The 15,168-nt window shown below is 38.5% G+C and overlaps 1 protein-coding gene and 1 long non-coding RNA gene across 2 annotated transcripts in view; both read left to right on the forward strand.

Annotated features, from left to right (window-relative positions):
• Positions 1-15,168, forward strand: part of SNX29 (sorting nexin 29) — a 477,394-nt gene that overhangs the window by 379,765 nt on the left and 82,461 nt on the right.
• LOC122456158 lies at positions 4,815-6,912 on the forward strand. The gene is made up of 2 exons (XR_006274849.1): positions 4,815-5,737; positions 6,650-6,912. It is a non-coding gene; the product is annotated as an uncharacterized LOC122456158 (long non-coding RNA).

Consider the following 15,168-nt stretch of genomic DNA (forward strand, 5'->3'; position numbering starts at 1 on the left):
TGTCATGGTCTAGATAATACTTAGTCCTGCCTATCAAGATCCCTTCTAGTCTTACATTTCTGTGATTCTCCAAGTTGCTCTGCATAATCCCATTTTTGGGTATTGGGCTGTCTGGTGGCACCTAACAGTAGTACATTATCAAAGCAGTGCCCATTAGAGTATACATGTGCCCATTCTGACAACTCCCTTCAACGTTTTTGAATGTTCTGAGGGCAGTTCTATATATGGGGCTGCAGCAGCCTCTGTTGCCTCAGTTCCTTCCAACTGCACCAGAGGGAAGTGAACTGCTTTGGTCCATCAGGTCTGTTTTTTTTCTCCATTTATAGTGCATTGTTAGTTTATAGTGGTTGTTCTTAGTATAATTTTAGAATAAGGTAGTTTTAAGTTTAATATGATGTAGGTACCTTAATACAGTTTCATAAGGTCAGTTTCTTGTATGATGGTGGAATCGCAGAAGAGGACTTCCAAAGATGTGTGCTGTGCGCAGTCGTCCTTCCAGCGTTGCATGAGCATGTGTGGGGCCTCAAGTGCCTGGGACACTCCTGAGTTTTCTGTGTGGTGGTGTAAGCAAGGACAGACAGAGCAGACTTCATGTGCTTTAGCTTAAGGAAGCTCTTGCTGCTAGACTATCTTGATTACATAAAATCATCAGATTTGAAGACTAAGAGGCCTGTTTTGGCTCCAGTGACTTCCTCCAGCGGAGGAAGATGCCTCTTCCTGCCAACGCTCCTATGGGATCTCCAGACAGATCTTTCTCACCCTTTTATTTCTCTTCACCCTACGGTTATATTGGTGTCTCCAGTGTGATTCATAACAGATTCAAGATTGGATCATTCTTTAGAGGAGGCTAGAGGAAGAATCAAGAAAGCTTACTCATTCCAGATTATGCCTCTTTATCTTTTTGCTCCTCGTATGGGTATGTTTCCAGATGTCAGCTACTGGAGACACTTTGAGCCCTGGTCTTCATGGCTCTCTGAATTTCACCACAACAATTTTTGGATCAGCCTTCTTATAGGGAGAAAGATGAAATTTTATCTAATAAGGATCCAATTTTATCTAATAAGGGCTCAACAGTCCTTGGATCCAGTTTCTCTGGATTTGTCAGAAGCTCAAATGGTAGTACCTGATACGCTTTCTAAAGAAGTGGATGAGGAGAGGATTTGTTTCTTTTTGAGGAGGAACAAATGGTCACTTACTTTGATCCCGATTGGTTACCTGATGAACACACAGGTGCAGCTTCTGCCTCCTACCCTTCCTTCAAAGGATGCTTTGCAATTTTATGACTTTTTTGATCACGTGGGTAGTCAGAATAAACTTAACTTTGTTAGCTATGGAGGAAATCTCCCATCCAGTATTTGACATTCTTGGGGCTACCTCCATGAATAGTATGTCACTCCCTACTTTGAGTGATCTTCTGCAGACTATTTGGTCTACTCCTGCTTCCTGTCAGCCTATTTCCAAGAAAGCGGGCAAACAATACTAGATTCCACATTAAGGGTTCTCTTACTTTCACCCATTCCTGTACCAAATTCACTGATGGTGTCTGCTGCCAGTAACAGGTTTAGGTCTGGTCAGGCTCACTCTAGTCCTGTTGATAGAGAGGGGAGGAAAGCTGGCACACTTGGGATAAAAATTTTCTCTGGGAACTAGAGTGGGTAATTACCAGGCAGTGATGCCCCGTTACCATTTCCACCTTTGGGAAAGGATGGCTTTGTCCAAGTTTTGTCATGTAATAAAAGAAGGCTGGCTAATGCTATTTTCACAGAAGGGCAGAACGTGACAAAGCATGCCCTCAGAGCATCATGTGATGCTTCAGACTCTACTCCAGAACATTGGCATCTAAGTTACCTTGAGGATGCTATCTTGGCTCCAAAGTGAGAAAGTGACAGAATTAAGATTGTCTATGAAATAAATAAATAAATAAAAAATCGGAGGCAGACATGCGTAGGGAAAATTTTAGCTCAAATAGCTTATCATATTTAGAGCAGTTGAGAACGACGTCTTATAGTGGGAAACGTAGGGCACCGTTAATAATAGATGTTGCTGCCAGACCATTTACAGCTATATATTTCAGAGTAGCAGCCATGTTAGTCTGTATTCGCAAAAAGAAAAGGAGTACTTGTGGCACCTTAGAGACTAACAAATTTATTAGAGCATAAGCTTTCGTGAGCTACAGCTCACTTCATCGGATGCATTTGGTGGAAAAAGCAGAGGAGAGATTTATATACACACACACACACACAGAGAACATGAAACAATGGGTTTATCATACACTACGTAAAAGAATGAATGGACACAAATCAGACGTCAAGAATTATAACATTCAAAAACCAGTTGGAGAACACTTCAATCTCTCTGGTCACTCGATCACGGACCTAAGAGTGGCTATCCTTCAACAAAAAAGCTTCAAAAACAGACTCCAACAAGAGACTGCTGAATTGGAATTAATTTGCAAACTGGATACAATTAACTTAGGCTTGAATAGAGACTGGGAATGGATGAGTCATTACACAAAGTAAAACTATTTCCCCATGGTATTTCTCCCTCCCACCCCACCCCCCACTGTTCCTCTGATATTCTTGTTAACTGCTGGAATTAGCCTACCTTGCTTGTCACCATGAAAGGTTTTCCTCCTTTCCCCACCCTGCTGCTGGTGATGGCTTACCTTAAGTGATCACTCTCCTTACAGTGTGTATGATAAACCCATTGTTTCATGTTCTGTGTGTGTGTGTGTGTGTGTGTGTGTGTGTGTGTGTGTGTGTGTATAAATCTCTCCTCTGCTTATTCCACCAAATGCATCCGATGAAGTGAGCTGTAGCTCACGAAAGCTTATGCTCTAATAAATTTGTAAGCTATATATTTGTGTCAATTACAATAATGACAGAATTGTTCCATTTTTTGGCCAGTGTGTGTAAGCTAACTGATGGGAAGACAACTCCCCGGGTAAATCAGACCATAAGAGGTTCCATACATTCACCCTGATAGTTTGTAGGAAGATCTTAAGTCTTACATTCTTCCTCCCCACAAAAAAGGGGTGGTGATTGTGTGGTGAATCCATTGTTGGGGGCAATGAAGGGTTAGGCTAAGAGTTGCTTTCCACCCACCCTTTCTTCTGGTCTGGCTCAAAACCAGTTTTTTCTTTTACTGGAGTCAGATATTGCCTCTTGTTTTAGGGGGAAGCTACCCCTTGGTTTTACTAAGAGTTTATAAACTTGCAGCAGCCTAATGCTTAAAATCATCCTCTACATTTGTGACTCATTTACCTGGATGTCCTGATCAAGTAATTCTATAAAAAATGCAGTTGGGGTGTTGCTTTGTTTTCGTGGCTGTGATTGACAACATAAATTTGCCAAAAGAAAAGGAGTACTTGTGGCACCTCAGAGACTACCAAATTTATTTGAGCATAAGCTTTCGTGAGCTACAGCTCACTTCATCAGATGCATTCAGTGGAAAATACAGTGGGGAGATTTATATACACACACAGAGAACGTGAAACAATGGGTATTACCATACACACTGTAAGGAGAGTGATCACTTAAGATGCGCTATTACCAGCAGGTAGGGAGGGTGGGGGGAAGGAAGAAAACCTTTTGTGGTGATAATCAAGGTGGGCCATTTCCAGCAGTTGACAAGAACGTCTGAGGAACCGTGGGGGGGGGGGGAAATAGTTTTACTTTGTGTAATGACCCATCCATTCCCAGTCTCTATTCAAGCCTAAGTTAATTGTATCCAGTTTGCAAATTAATTCCAAATCAGCAGTCTCTCATTGGAGTCTGTTTTTGAAGTTTTTTTTGTTGAAAAATAGCCACTCTCAGGTCTGTAATCGAGTGACCAGTCGGAGAACACTTCAGTCCCCACTGTTCCTCAGACATTCTTGTCAACTGCTGGAAATGGCCCACCTTGATTATCACCACAAAAGGTTTTCTTCCTTCCCCCCACCCTCCCTACCTGCTGGTAATAGCGCATCTTAAGTGATCACTCTCCTTACAGTTTTCAGAGTAGCAGCCGTGTTAGTCTGTATTCGCAAAAAGAAAAGGAGTACTTGTGGCACCTTAGAGACTAACAAATTTATTAGAGCATAAGCTTTCGTGAGCTACAGCTCACTTCATCGGATGCATTACGATGAAGTGAGCTTATGCTCTAATAAATTTGTTAGTCTCTAAGGTGCCACAAGTACTCCTTTTCTTTCTCCTTACAGTGTGTATGGTAATACCCATTGTTTCATGTTCTCTGTGTGTGTATATAAATCTCCCCACTGTATTTTCCACTGAATGCATCCGATGAAGTGAGCTGTAGCGCACGAAAGCTTATGCTCAAATAAATTTGTTAGTCTCTAAGGTGCCACAAGTACTCCTTTTCTTTTTGCGAATACAGACTAACACGGCTGCTACTCTGAAACCTGTCATAAATTTGCCAGTAAATGTTTTCTTCTAATTGCCAGTTTACACGTTTAACCAGGAATCTGTTAATCTGTGAGTGTGTGTGTTGTCTCACTTGTCTGTTATCAGTAATAAATACTCTGCAATTAGGAATTTAGTTAATTCTTTTGATGATGTATGAACCTGAATAAAATCCAACACAATCTCCTGTAGTTTTATTGTCTTAGCATTTATTAAGAGGAAAATACTGTGGTGTGGTTTTTGTTTGTTTATTTTTCTTCAGAAATGTAATAAGATGCACGTAGGAACAAATTGGTTGTTTAAGAAGGGGTTCAATTTTGCAATATTTATAAAATAGACTGGAGAAAATATGCTCCAGTAAATATGATACTTTATATATTTACATTTCTAGTTTACATGGGGAAATGTGTTTGGAAGATGAAAAATGTAGTTTGGGTCATGTTTTCAAACTATATGTTGGATGGGGCAGTAGTATTCTTTTTAATCCCACAAAGTCCTCAGCCAGACACCACATGCAGTGTCACAATATGTGTTTAACACATTCTGTTTCTGTTGGAATCTGTTATTTTATCATGTAGACTTAATCCATAATTTGTCAGTATCTGTCTAAATGCATTATTCAAATGAATGTTACCTTATTAGGACAAATAAAGCCCGCATGTGAGTACTGATCTGGGCATCTAATTTTAGCAACCTTGTTTATGTGGCTAAAATCAGATACCGTTATTTTTCCTGTTTTGTTCTGTCCTCCATTTTCAGATATCTACATAAAGTATTTAGTGAAATTTAAAAAACAACAGCAAAAATACCCTTCTGTAATGTACCTTTTTAATGTGGTGGAATTTTTAATATATTATATTATTGTATTATACTTTGCAAGAAACACTCAAGAAAGTCATGCTAATTAGGTCAATTCTCATATTGCTTTGTTCTGTACAGCTAAACCCTGATTTTTTTAATTTCCGATTTTATACGGTTTATTTTTATCTGAAATTTTTTTTCTCCCTGTCTATCCCTCAAGCCTAATAGTAGGCGATTGTGATTCCCCATAATTTTACAACATTTTGTATGTTCCATGAGGCATTTGTAAAATCCATGTTTACCTGTTTTTCATTGTTTTCTATTAGAATTATGGAAAAATCCTAACAAATTTTGCCTCTAGATCTCTGAGTGCATGCCATTCTTCACAGTTCAATATATTGTTTAAAGCAGAAATGAACAAGGGCACATCACGTATACAAAACTGTGTATTTGACTGTGACTTTTCGATTAAGCTGGGAGTCTTCATCACTTCGCACATGTGGCCTGCCAAGGAGAACAGAGGCCCCGATATTGTAGTATCCTTTCACTGAAGCACCAATATGACATTAATTTATGCAGCCAGTTGCTTGGTAGAAGTCATGTTGTTTGTAAAGTAATCTACCACAGGAGGATGTTGGGGTGGTTTCCTTTAATTACTAAAGTCCATACTGCCAACTCATATGGCTCTTAAAAAAAACAGAAAAGAAGAGAGTTTTGCTAAATCTGTTTTTCTCTTTTATGCAGATATCAGAGCTTGATGTCCAGGTTCCTTAAGCAGAGGATAGCCTCTGTATCAAGTGAGGCTAGGCATTGTAAACCACCACCAGATGTTGAGTTGGGGATTCTTCCACCATATGAGTTATTGTCTGCAACACTGCTCCACAGTCATAGTGTGGGGAGGAAACCAGGCCAAGCCAGTGCATAGTTCTGGCAACTCTGGATGAGTGACAGAATAGCCTGTTGAGCTTGGTCCAGGATCTATGATCAAGTGGACAGAGAGGGAGGTGTAGCTTTGGACTCCTGAATTTATTTAGTGTATTAGACTCTCTCTCCCACCAGTGCTTCCCCTCTGTAAGGACATAGTTCTCAGCTCTGTGGGCGTGCTCATCATCCATGCATGGTAAAGTGGCAGTAGAACTCTTATCCAAGAGTGCATGAGCTGTTATTAAGAAAGGCTTGCCAAGAGATTAGCCATTGTGTCACATCCCAGTCTGTAGAAGGTGAATCTATGTGAGCTGTTTAGTAGGCATCTCTAAACGCTAGTCTCTTCTATCATGTAGATCATGTTTTACCTATATAGAATGTCACATCTGAAATGGATAGAGTATGCACTGTACAATCATTTCTATGATGAAGATAATGATTTCTTTAATATTAAAGTTGTTCCATTTTAAATGTAAAGTATGTGTCTTTCACATGTTATCCTCAACTGCTCTTTCATGGTAAAGATCAACAGAACATCAATCATCTCTGGCTGCAGAAGCTTGCCAGCCAGGCCACCAGATCTCTGAAGAAGCTTGCCAGCCAGGCCGATTCTGTTGAACAGATTGATTACACTATATTGACGTGATATTTAAGATCCCAAAGAAAAGCAAGCACTGAACCAACAGCTGCATCAGCATTTCAACTCAAAAACCAATGTTAAATGTTTTCATTTTTGAAAATATGTTAATTCTGATGGGAGCTTATGAAAAGGGCTCCCAGAGAGTATTTTAATATCAAAAATATACCAGAGAGGTGCTGCAGGCTGTGGAAATAACAGTGACGACAAGACTAGGGTAGGAAGGCTTCATAGCAGAATTGAAAGACAAGAAGAGAATGAACTAAGCAAGAAAGAAGAGTGAGGCTGCTTTAAATTTGGGATTAAAATGAAGAAGATGCAAGACTGGGAATAGAAAAAAAAAGAGTTTATTCATTTATTTATTCAAAACTGGGACTAGGAGTGACATGGAAATGGAAATAGAGTGATAGGAGAGATTATGTAGTGCCTTGAAGGATAAGGGTTAGGTATTTGAATACAATGCTATAAAAGAGAGGAAATCAGTGATGGGGGGGGAAGGGTCAAAAGTTGTGGTGAAATGTTCAGTAGCTGCAAAATAAGGTAACTTTATCAGCAGCATTTGAGTAGATTGGATGGAGAAAGTTAATGGGGGCAGTCCAGAGAAAAATAGGTTACATCAGTCAAGGTGAGAAATGATCAAAGAATGCCAAGGGTTTTAGCAGAAGGAATGGATTTTGGTAGTGACACAGGGAGAAAAATAGTAAGATTTAGCAATAGTTGTTGGAATAAATTTAGAGAAGGGGAGAGGTTTTGAAGATGCTTAGCCCAGCGGGAGAGGTCTTGCATCCTGCATATGGCTATGTCAGCATCCTCCAAAAACTCTTCTCATAGGTTTTTAAAAGGAACTCAAACAAACCTCTTGGAACTTAATGATCAGTGGATCATATGTCAAGTATATTAAAATATCCTAAAGTACATTCAGTATAGTTAACATGCACTGCAGAAGAATATCCGTCAGTCATCTAATTTTTACTTTAAAAAAAGAGAATTCCCCAGAGAGCATAGTTGGTTGAAACATGTCAAAGGAGAAATTAGCCTAAAGAAGGCTACATCAACCATCATCTGGCTCAGTGTAGCAAACCACCCTCAGTTCTGTGGCTCTCTGTAGCCAAACTTCAGCAGGCATCCTCATCCTGGATTACTAGACTCACACCCAAGCAAGAAATATGGGGCACGTTATTCGCAAAGAAGTTCTGTTTGAAGGTTACTTTCAGTGGATAAGGGAATCAATTTATTGAATTCTGACAGAGGACACTACTCTTAGTGAACTGCTGCTTCCTGGAGACTTCTGAGAATGATTTTTGTACCTTGCTGATTGTGTGGATGCTGCAGATTTTTAAGGGACGATGTATTGAGGTGACTTTCAAAATTACATATGGTGCTTTTGTGCAGTTTCTTCCCATTTTTTTATTGCTCTTTAGGAGGTTTTCAGACTTGCTGAGAAAGAGAAAAGGAAAAAAGAAAACTGCAGCATTTGTGGGCTCTGAGACAACTATTGTAGCTGATGGTTACTGCTTCAACTTAGGATACTGAATAAAGTTGGGGAGATGTTTTGAACCATTCTGGTACTTTATTAGTGTTATTTATAAGATTTCGGATAATTAATTATACAGGGCTGAAAAAGAGAGCAATGGACGAATCTCCCAAGTCATGACAATAAGAGAGCAAAAAAAAAAAAAAAATCTTAGAAACAGGAGACCTCTAAAGCCTGCAGGTCTCTACTGTAGTTTGCAGTAACTATATAAAATAATAGAGAATTGCCTTTTCTACTTTCTTACCGGAGGGGTTATTATTTAATTGTATTTCATTCTTTCAATTAAAATGGCTCTATCGGGCTGCTGGGCAGTCCTGAAATGATTTATTCATAAATTTACTCATAATTTCTTAAACAAACTGTGGGTCTGCATGTTACTATGGTTTTAGAGTTATAATGTTATGGCAGCTGTCCTCAGGTGGTGCTGTTACAAATAGTCTTCCAAGTTATTTTTCTTAATATGTGATCAACTTTAGACTGTTGGGAAAACATGCTGTGTTGCTGATGGTTTGCGGTTATGCGGGGTTCTGGAGAAGGAACAATATGAGCAGCAGAAGAATTTGCCTTCTGCCTTGTTCTCTGTTTAGAGACAGTTCTTGAGGCAGAGTTACTCCCTAGGAATTATACGTTGAAGTTGGGCTGAGATTCCTGAAAGAAGGGATTGTCCTTCATGCTAATTGACCATCTTGTTCCAGGACTTGTATACAAGTGCAAATCAAGGAAATTACACTTAGACAATATATACGGACTTCATGTCACTGATTTTTATTCTGCTAGAAACAACCCAGCAAGGCTATGATCTATGTTACTACTTGGCAGAGTGCTGACCTTGGTCAGAAATGCTACACTAATGACTTTGGAAGAAGGGGCAACAATATTATAAACCTCAGGATACTCAAAGAAATAGTCAATCATTAAACTAGAATTACTCTGACTTGAGTTGCTGAGAACTGGTCATGGGAATTGGAAGCACTCAGCACCTTCTGTGGTAGGGCAGTTTCTCAGTTAATGTCTACAAACATTTCCTGAAGTATTGTATATTCACACAGTACTTAAAATTGTAGATACTTGTATTATTTGTAAAGTCTAGATACTAGGTCCATTTTATCAGTCTGGCACTTCTTCACCCATAGTTCATGACTATATATAGGAAAAATGCAAGATGCAGTTCTCACATATTAGCAAACTCTTTCCTGTCTTGGCAAGTGAACATATCTCTGTCCATGGAAAACTATATCCAGACCTGCTCAGTCTGAGAGGTCACTTTCTTTCCATGTATTTTATCTAGTTTGCTCATTATTTCCAAACATTACTGGGAAGGGCCTAGGCAGCAGAAATACAGCAGTAAAAACAAATATGATATTTCAAGTAATATTTCTGCACTGTTAGGGTATAGAGATCTTCTCTGCCTCCTTTCTCCCTTCAATTCTCTTGCAAGCAACCAGGCAGAATAATACATAATAGCCAGTACATAGAGGCACACGACATTGTGATTTTCTAGAAGAGGGGGGAGAGCCAACTCCTTGCATCTGGCTAGAATGTATGCTGCTGTTAGTAACAAGTACCTGGCAAGCTAATCAGGGGTGTATTTGCTGATAGGAACAGCAAAGTGTGAAAAGCCTGTAGTGAGGAGACCCTGTGCTGGGAGGATTGCTGTTGCACAGGACACATTTGCCAGTAACTGCCAATAACCTGTTCATCTTAGCTGCACCAGATGCTTCAAAGAATAACCAGATTTAGTCCTAATGAAAACGATTAACCAAATCACGCATTCCCATAAGCACAACTCATTGTTGCTTAACCTATACTGCTTACTTGCATGAAAGTGTTAAAAAATTTACCAAGCAGCAGACCACACAGTATATTTTATTTTATTGTTTAAAATTTGTACGGAGGAAATAATACCTCAGAAACACTAATACATGAAAGCATTTAGTCTCATAAAGTTGAAATGACTGTGGTATATTGGAGTGCTATTTGCATATTCATTCTTGTGTGAGAGAAATAGTGTATGTGGATACAGACTTTATATACATTTTAGTTATTTTTTATTGCGAGTGGGTTCTGTCCTGACACATGAGAATAGGGTGGGCATTTTGAGCCTAAATAAGGTCCATGATTTTGTTTGAGTGTATGTTACCACCTTCCTTGTTATATCTGTATAAATAGACAGTTATTATCTAATTAATTTTTAGTGCAAAGCCGTTTGAAACTGGCTCGGCAATCTAAGGTTTAATTAGTTCCCACAAGGGCCTCTGACTGCCAACCTTACTGTTAGGCTACCACTTTGGTGCCATGAACATAAATATAATTGGCATTTTGATTAAGACTGACTGGCAAAGAAGTTGACTCTTTACAGAATTTCAAGGCAAGAATAAAAGTATCTGACTTTTTCTTTTCTTATTGAACTAACAGATTATTCTTTGTGTAAGAGCACTGCCAGCTATGTGTGTGAGTGTATGCATTGCCTGGTATTCTAGAACCTGATCCAGCTCCTATTAAAGTCAATAGCAATAAAAGAGGTTAAATGCTAAACAGTTCTCTTGGACAACAAAATTGGTGCATTTTGTGTTGATTACAGCAGTGTCAAACCTGAAATATGGAAGTATTTTACGTATCCATAAATCATTCCCAATAATGATGACAATGTACTGCTTCAAATAGTCTGTGAAAAATATATGGGACATTTTAAGTGAGCTGTCCTATTAATAATCGCTGAATACCAGTGTTACCCACCTGTTAGGCAATAACAATGTATATTAAAGGCCAACTTTGGTCTGAAACTGCTCAAACTGCACTGCAAGTTGCAACTACCATTCTTGTAATGAAAATTGTAAAATAGGCTAATATAAAATATTATCGTATGTCAGACACTGAATTTCAGGTTTATAGTGTAATATTGCTTGCTAATACCAGGGTAGTTGAAAATCTGTCAAGATTTCAGTTATACATCCTTATTTACTGGGTTGTACTTTGGCATTAACACTTTGCTGTGGGCAGAAGTTTGGCTCATGATCTCAGCCAAAGAGATCATAAATATTTTGTTCATAAATATTTTGGGTGAAATTAACTTCATTTTCAAACAATGGGAGTGAAATATTTTCCCCAGATGCATTTTGATACCTGTACAATCAAAAAACAGTATTGCTTGTTTAACTGCCTGCTAAATTTCAGTTTATCAGGAATGTAAATTCTTTGCAACGAGTTAGAAAACATAGCCACTTTCAAATAAAATAATTCTAATACATATGAACAGTAACTTTATTTTAACAAACATTTCACATGAACTTTGATAAACACAAGCTCTTTATGGTTTAAGAATTTAGGTACAGTATTATTAATTAGTGCCAAATGTGTCCTAGGTGCTTTAAAAATACACCTGAATGCCTCCCTAAATTCTTATTATTCAGTAGAGTCAAACAATTTCATCTACTATCCCTTCCTGTCGTAGTGTGGGAAGAGGGATTTTTGATTAGAGAGGCAGGGAATGGCCACCTTCGACATTCCAGTTAGCAGTTGAGTATTCCCTTTGACCCCCCCTTCCCCGCCCCTTTCCTCTGCCCGTGCCCAGAATACCTGTGGGGATTGTGTGTCCAGTGGGACTGCGGTGAAGCAAGTGTAGTTCCACCCACCCTAGTCATCCAGTGGCCAAATCAGAAGTGAGGGATAGAGAAAGCAGATTGGCTCCAGTAACCTTCTCCTCCCTTCCCCATCCCCAGCCAATTTCCACATGTTTAAGCATTCCTGGGCATACAGCAGCCATTCTTGCTGCTCAGAGATTCTTGCTTCTAGGTTGGCTGTGTGTCTAACTTACCCAACATTTGGTGCCAGGAAGGAATTTTTCTGTTTGGCAGGATTGGTAGGGTATCCAGTGTATTTTCACTTCCCCACAGTATCCTGGAAGGCTGGCATGTGGGGATAATAAAAATATGAGACATTTTGTGTTTTTAAAAAAAAATGAGTAAGGGATAATAATCTCAATAAGTAATGTCACAACTTGCAGCCAGTATAGATAAGAGGCTCCAGTGAGTCAGCTCATGGGGTAAATCTAAGCACAGAACCCAGGAGTGACTGGTGGACCCTGTTAGCTGTGGATTGAAAAGAGATCTTAAGTTTTTGCAAACTGAGCTCCTCTTCTTAGGATGAGGATGATGGGATGCAGCATTGGGCTGAATCATGAATTGAACAGAAGGGGTTTAACTTAGGAATCCAACCCTCCTGGCTTGGTTGTATGGTCTGGAAGTCAACCCCTTCCTGGATCCAATTAACGCCCTGGTAGTTAAAGGGGGAATGACCCCCCCTTTAACATTAAAGGTATTAAAGTTCTGCCCAGCTGCTTTAAATGCATTCATGTGTTCGTCATCATTCTTCTGCATGTCCTCCTGAGGCGTTTTCATAAAGACTCTAAACATGGAATTATACAAGCAGATCTACCTATGGTCCTGATTCAGGACAATACTTAAAACACCTGCTTTCCAGAATTGGGGACAGGAAAGAGCCAGTATGTTCTATAGTGCAAATGTATTTTAAAAGTTTCTATATTTTATTTTAATAATTGTCAAACCTCATGCAATAATTAGTGTGCTGTAGATAGTAGCAATTTTTAAAGTAATAATAATAGATAACATTTGCATATTAATATTTTTAAAATATTCTTTTGGGATGTGGCTTGAAAACAAATATAGCACTGCACCAGTTTTTCAAAACCATCTGTAAAAAGATATTTTTAGATCTACTGAATCTGCTGGTTTCCATCCAAAACAAACTAGTCCAAAGCCTATTTTTAAAAAGTAATGTATGTGACAATGGCAAGTAGAATTCTCAAAAATTCTTGAATTAAAAAAATCCTTCATATTGTTGAGGAAATAAATAAGATCCTGGTGTTCATTTGGAGCATGATTCAACAAAGCACAGAAGCATATACTTAAAGATAAGCATGTACTTTAGTAATCTCATGAATCAGGGCCATAGTTTGGGCAAACACAACTATAGGATCTCTTCTCTGTGAATGAAAAAACAGTATAACCTATGATTCTCCCTATTCCCTTGCTTCTATTCCACTTGAGCTATCTAAATACCATTAAGCTTTGACTCAGCCTCAGACTCTGTCTCCTTCACTCCATCTATCCAAGTCTCCTACTGGAGTTGATTAATGTCACCTCTTAATCATCTGGAGAGAGTTCATTGTTGAGCGATGCAAAATGTGCATTTTATTTCTTCAACACCATCATAGCCTTCCATCTCTACACTGATTTTTCTTACTCTGAACTGTTAAAATCCAACTCTTTATATTATTAAAATCCCAGTTTTCAATGTTGATATCTAAATTTCACCCACAAAAATTCACTGTTCCCACTAAAAGGAGTACATGTGGCACCTTAGAGACTAACAAATTTATTAGAGCATAAACTTTCGTGAGCTACAGCTCACTTCATCAGATGTGCTCTAATAAATTTGTTAGTCTCTAAGGTGCCACAAGTACTCCTTTTCTTTTTGAGAATACAGACTAACACGGCTGCTACTCTGAAAACTGTTCCCACTGTGTCTGCATGCATGTGTTCAAATCTGCATACTTAATCTTGAGCAAGGGTACTTTCCTGATTTATTTGTGTGTATATGTATATTTTTATGTGTATGTATTTATATGAGCATACAATTCTTGTAATTTCTCTGTAAGTGAATTTTTACATTAACCAGGTCTTAGGTGAAAGCTTTCAGTGGCATGATAAATTTTAAATTCTTTAAAAAAAAATCTAATAATGGACAAAGAAAACTTCTCAGAACTCAACTATATACAGTATATACAGTACAGAGCTAGTGAGATAGAGTATCAATAGGTGAAGAAAATTAGGATATATTGAAAGGCATTGCAGTACTGCTGAATTTGGATTATATGAGTTTGCCTTCATAAGGTCTTAAATTCTTCTCTCCCTGGCTATCGTTTACCTTTATTCAGAATGCTGAGGAGGATAAACAGAATTCAGAATGCTGAGGAGGATAAATGAATGTTAGTGCTTTCTTTTGACTTTGGAAAAGGGGGAAGAAAACCCAGAGGAAGTGTAACCCATGTATAGAAGACAGAAGAAATTTTTGGCAGGAACACTAATATTCCTTTCATACCTCCTCCCCCCCCCCCCCCAAAAAAAATGAAGAGGAGATGATGTTATGTTTAGAATAGAATAAGTCAGTGTATATAAAAGCTGTGAAAGTTTAGATGCCTTTTTATGTAGTTTTTTTCTGTGCATAGACACAGTGGGTCAAAGACTATTGTAATTAAGAGAGTTACACTAGGGATGAATTTGGTCCCACACATAGCCACAATAGTGTATGTTTTCATTGTGTAGTAGAGAGAAGGCAGAACATTCTATCAAAATCCATAGTATTTTACATGTGGTCTTTATAACATTTCTATCATAATGTCAGATTTCATGAAAGCTTTTCTTTCAAGGAGAATGTTGTATAGATAAAGATGTCTTTCCTGGTAAAGACAGTTACAATAATGTTTAGGAAAAGATATGTGGGCCCTCATCTCTCTTTAAAATTGTCTAGCAGTCTCCTAGAATAATATTGCACACATGGATTTGGTAGAAAGCTGGTGGGGGGATTTCTGATATCTTCAGCTGGAACTTGTACAGAGAAAATTATTCATCTTGCTCCTCAACAGGGTATGAAACACTGCACTGTTTATCTAGACCTGAGCTGGTGTGAGGAAAGTGCAAAAAATGTTTCTCTCTCTCTCTCACTCGCGCACACACACACACGGATTATTATCTTAAACCCTGGAAGTATTTATTATATGGGTTGGTAGAAAACAAGTTAAGTAAAATTCTGACATTTGCCAAGCCCCAAGCTGAGAGCACTGAGAGATGCGA

Source organism: Dermochelys coriacea, chromosome 10, assembly GCF_009764565.3.
Source record: "Dermochelys coriacea isolate rDerCor1 chromosome 10, rDerCor1.pri.v4, whole genome shotgun sequence".
Classification (NCBI taxonomy): domain Eukaryota; kingdom Metazoa; phylum Chordata; order Testudines; family Dermochelyidae; genus Dermochelys; species Dermochelys coriacea.